The following is a 5,686-nucleotide window of genomic DNA, read 5'->3' as shown; positions in this document are numbered from 1 at the left end:
GTTAACACTTTGAGAAGCTCCATTTCTCTTTTAGTGCTTCCTCTCTCGTAGGTCTGAGCCATTCGCGTTCTCTCTTCTGGAATGCTTCCAAGAAAGTCCACAATTGTACACATTTATTTTGCAAAAAAAAATCAGCCTTTTCTATTTCTCTCTGTCTGGCTCTCTTTTCTCGTTTCTTTCATTTCAGCCTTACTCCCCAAAAGTCTGCCAATATATTTCCCTAAACAAAACAACTAATTTGAACAAATTTTCTCACTATTTAGTCATATGAAAGTTGTTACTATTCTTTTGGTTTTGTTTTGCAGCAGTGATGACTTTTCCCCTTAACTGTCAAGTTCTGCATATAATAGCATTCACTGGCTTTAATCCATCTTTAATCCATAATCCCCTATTCGGGATGGTATGGTTTGGATGTAGTCTTCAGAAAAAAAGGCAGGTCACTCAATAGTGTTTGGAGGTAGGGACTAGTAATAGGTGATTAGTTACCTAGTAGAATAAATGAATTAATGAAATCATCACTGAAGCAAGTTCATTATCATACGAGTAGTGGGTTTTATAAAAGGAATTTGTGCTTGCTTCGGCCGCACATATATTAAAATTGGGATGAAAATTAGCATGGCCCCTACACAAGCAGGACACAAAAATTTGTGAAGTATTCCACATTTTAAAATCATAAAAATGTTTAAAAAAATAAATAAAGGCCGGGCGCAGTGGCTCACACCTGTAATCCTAGCTATTCAGGAGGCTGAGATCTGAGGATCTCGGTTCAAAGCCAGCCCAGGCACAAAAGGACCTGAGACTCTTATCTCTTATCTCCAATTAACTTCTAGAAAACTCAAAGTGGGGCTTGACTCAAGGCTAAGGTGGTAGCCTTGAGCTGAAGACCTCAGGGACAATGCCCAGGCCCATGGAGTAGGGTGGTAACCTTGAGCTGAAGAGCTCTGGGGCAGTGTCCAGGCCTAGTTAAAGGCCCATGACTCACAAAAAAAAATTATTGTCCTTCCTTGCCCTTGTACCTTCTATGAGTACACTCACCTCAATTGCCAGACACTTAATCTTGTCACAGCCTTCAGTACACTTACTTAGTCTTGTCACAGCCTTCAGTACTTCAGTGCAGTGAAAAACAATTTTATTTTCTTTCTAAATCACCCAGATTTGGGTACTCTGTTATAGCAGCACATGATGAACTAAGATGCTGGCCAGTGTTGGATGGAGATATAGGAATATGCTAGGGATTCTTACATACACAGTGCTTGAAAAAATATTAATGCTCAAAAGTATAAATACAACATTTTTCCCTTTAGGATATATAAAAATGAGTGAACTAAAGCACCAAAATGCCACATGTACAACCACGCTAATATTCCTAGCAAAATGAGGAAAAGGAAGCTCCAAGCATTCAATTTATTTCTCCAACTTCATGAGCCTGGTAAGTGGCGGGCTAGGCCTTCAACCTACATTCCTGATTCAAATTACCATTTTCTTTTAGTGATACCACAAAGCCTACAGACTTTCCCTCTCGATTTAATGTTTCCTTTTAATATAAACGAAAAAATTAAAGGTTGTTGCAATTGCAAATACTTTACATTTCTTCCCAAGTGTCATGATTGAGTACAACTGGAGTTCAATTCATCTTTACAATGTAAGTTCCCAGAGAGTAAACAGTAAAAGAATGGACGCATTCTTAAAGTAGAGCTTTTTTTTTCTGTATGAATCAGCATGCAAAATACCTAGCAATGTTGTGACTTTAATACTTATGGAGATCAGATTGGCCTCCTCCTTGGCAGATGAAGTGGGCATCTTGATGGCCCTTATTATTTTCTATAGCTGGAGTTCCAGCTATGTTGTCAGCCAACAGCACCATCTTGTTAGAGTTGAAGAGGGTCCTTGTAAAAGCAGCTCTAATCATTCTCCAGTCATTTCTATTGTGCCCAGAAGACCTTGGGCAATGAGCCAAAGGAATATGGTCTTATCATTTATTTAAGCATTCACCCAACAAACATTCCAACATTTGTTATGTGCCCACTTTGTGCTGGGCTCCAGGATAGGCTAGCCAGAGATGCAACGCCAATCCTCATGAAGCTCACAGATCAGGTAGAGAAACCAACTTAAAATGAATACTATAACTACACAAGCAACTCATGTCACTGTCCCAACAAACAGCCTTCTCTTTTCATCTTTGCCAGCTTTGCAGAAGAACACAGCAGCTCTCTTCTTCCCAATAAATAGAGTATTAACTTTACATCAATAGCTTGACCAATCAACACAGGTATTAGATAAGATGCACTAAGAAACTCCACATACAAAAATCATGTAGAAAATCACTCTATACAGATCTTATAGAAAACTCCTGTCCAAAATCCCAGAGGAATGTCTCACCTGTACAAAACATTCCGAATTCTCTTTGGATGGGTCTGATCTCCAATTTAGATTCTTCTTGGCTCTGGTTGATGTTCTGGACTTTGCAATCTGTTTCTTTCTTCCTGCCCAACGCCCCTGTCGTACACCTCTACCCCACCCCCATCCTACTGAGCAAGACAGCTTGGCTCAGAGTCTCCTTCCAGCCTTGCTGGCTGGCAGCATCACACTTCAGCAAAGACAGGCTCTCCAACACCTGGAACCCATCAGGGGAGTTGGGGGTGGGAGGTCTATGTAATATTGGAAACTGATTTTGCTCTACTTAAATAGGTAATAATTATAATTGTAGTCATTTCCTAGGGAGAGAGGTACAGGTGCTAAGAGACTGAATAGGAGTCCATCCTGGTGAGAGAGCCAAGAAAAGCAGCTGTGCTACAGCCTGCCAGCCACATCAGGTATCAGCCTCCTGACTCAGCTGGTATCTAAACAGGAGCAGCCACAATGACTCTGAATAATTCTCTGGGACAGAGTTTCTTCCTGAATGACTGGATTCACATGGGATGAGAAACTGTCTCTCTCCACTAGGAAGTAGAATAAAACAATTGACTCACATTTCACACTCCTGTTTTTGCCAAGTATAGATGATAATGCCTCCATTACTCAGCTGTGAGCTAGAGCTTATTCTGCTTTTATGACTGATGGACTTGGCAAGGAAGTTTAGATTCAGGTATCAGGAAACCAAGGAAGTATAATTGTGGTCATTTTCTAGGGGGAGTGGTGCTGAGAGGCTGAACTCCATTCTGAGTCCTAAACTTCATGTCACATCCTCGTACGGATCCATTCCTCCACCTGGTAGGCTGCTCCAACCTTGACAGAGCCTTAAGGAGCGCCTGTTGATTCATAAGTTCTCCTCCACCAAACCTCATCTTTTCCTAGATCTCGTGAAGAAGGTACAAATGCCAGACACCCTGTGAACAGGTATAATAACCTAGGCCCCAACACTGAGCCAGAGACTTTAGGAATCCTCTGGAGATGCCACTTATAGAAGTCAGAGTTTGAGAACATACAGAAAGGATAAGTCCATGGTCAAAGCTGGGAACTCACCTCACCATGGCCAAAAGCAAGAATGGACTTCTGTCAGATACGGTGGTTCATACCTACAATCCCCAAAGCATTGAGAGGCTGAGACTACCTAGGAAAGGTCAGGGAGGCTCTGTCTCAAAATGTGGGATAGGTTGTGTTTCACATGGTAGAGTGCTTTCCTAGCATGTCTGAGACCCTGCATTCAATCACCAGTACTTCACACACACAAAAGCAACACTAGTCTTTAGATACAGGATTTCTAGAATGATCCACAATCTGTGGGTTAGAGTGTGTGGGAAAAGGCAAGGACTCAAACCTGAATTTGCATGCCTATTAATTGCTTATACTAATTAAAAAAGACAATCAACAGGATCCTGTTTTCATCTTTAATATTATTTCATAAACATTTCTTCATGTCATTCTACATGATAGTTCAACCAGTTCATACAAAAAAACCCCTCTGATTTATAGGTAGACTGTGGCATATCCACAAATAACATATTATTCCAATTAGGACGTGCCATACTGAGATGACTAACTTCCTTTAGCCATACCTTAATGGCTAGCAGGGAAACCACACATTCCCTTCATACACAGATTACAAAATAGGACCCTGTTGTTTTAGAATCCAGTTTCTAATTAAAAAGTGGTTACTTTTTGCCCCTTCTCTTCATATTTTCAAAATCAAAAATCGATTGATTAAACTCCTTATTGACTAAGAGTCCAAAGTTAACTTCACCTTACCCTGACTGAGTGTGGCACATATATCAAGAAATTATGGGGGCTGAGAGTTTGGCCTAGTGGTAGAGTGCTTGCCTAGCATGCATGAAGACCCGGGTTCAATTCCTCGGTACCACATACATAGAAAAAAGCCAGAAGTGGTGCTGAGGCTCAAGTGGTAGAGCTCTAGCCTTGAGAAAGTCCCAGGACAGTGCTCAGGCCCTGAGCTCAAGCCCAGGACTGGCAATGATGTAATATCTTATACAACATCTATATAACATAAGCCTCTTCATTTATTTTATAAAGCTGGAAACCAAATCTTGACAAAGGTAAGCAACTTGGCCAAAATCAATAAGTACCCTGGGCCTTAGCCCGTTCCCGTTATTCTCTCTGCTTTCTGTCATAAGGTGAGCTGCTTTGCTCTGCTGTACCCCTATGCCATACTCTTCTGCCTCACTAAGGCCTAGAAAAAACTGACCTGGACTGAAACCTCTGAAACTGTGAGCCTAAATCTTTCCTCCCTTTTAAGGTAGTTTTTTAGGGTTTGGATTTTTTTTGTTTTTTGTTTTTTTTTTCCACACCAATAAGTCTGGCCCAACCATTTTGCTCTTTTCTCGAACGTCATATATAATTACAAATCTGATGTTGCCTGGGTTCACTGTGCATTGACAATGCATCTTGGTTCTTCTCTCTTCTTAGTGTACTATAATCAAAAAACCTATTTTTTTCATTGAGAAATTCTTCACCAGTATGATTTTACTATGACCACTCTTTACCAATCAGTTTAAACAATTCTTTAGAAAAATCAACTCTACATAGGCTTGACCCAATTTGAAGCCTAAATGAGAAGAAATTACAGGTATGAGGAAGAAATTCATATCAATTAACTCAGGATCTTACTGATATCAAAATTAAACCAAAGGAAAAAAAGAAAGAAACTTCTTTGGCACAAGAAGATGGCATCTTTAGTTTTCTCTAAGACTCAAATAATCATAGCTGTGACACCAACCCTGGGACCTGAAAGATGACAATATCTAAATCAGTTGAAATTCTTAAACAGCAGAGTGATTTATCTCATTATTTAAATTGTAAGCTTTTGTATACATTCAGCAGTTGTTTCTCCCCACCTCCATCTCCCCAAACAATCACAAAATAAAACTAAAAAATATTTTGACAGCATGAAAATCCAATAAAAAACTTTAAATATAATTCAAGCCAGATTTTGTAACTAAGGGTATACCAATTATCTCTCTTTTATAAGTCCTATGGATGATAAATGATTCTGAGTTGTAAGAGCTAAGGAAGCAGTGACATGAAGACTATATTAAGTAGTTTTAAATCAATCTGATAATGGAAGCCAGGTTTCTCACTGTAAAAAGTTCAGATATGGAAAGAGGCAAGGGTAGAATTAATACTGAGGCTCATAAGGTTGGTTGAGAAGTGTTTCCCCTACAAATCATTCATTATAAGGGATTCACTTCAGAAGGACAAGCATGCCTCTTCCAAGTTCCTGAGACTATCTGCT

General features: G+C 39.7%; 1 pseudogene; it reads left to right on the top strand.

Moving 5' to 3' along the window:
- The first annotated feature begins 568 nt into the window (after positions 1–568).
- On the top strand, positions 569–667 carry LOC150054080 (U6 spliceosomal RNA; annotated as a pseudogene).
- The last annotated feature ends 5,019 nt before the right edge of the window (positions 668–5,686 follow it).

Source organism: Megascapheus bottae, chromosome 15 (genome assembly GCF_031878675.1).
Source record: "Megascapheus bottae isolate mThoBot1 chromosome 15, mThoBot2.hap1, whole genome shotgun sequence".
Lineage (NCBI taxonomy): Eukaryota > Metazoa > Chordata > Mammalia > Rodentia > Geomyidae > Megascapheus > Megascapheus bottae.
Note: the sequence above shows the minus strand (reverse complement) of the source record. Positions and strands in the feature narration are given on the sequence as shown.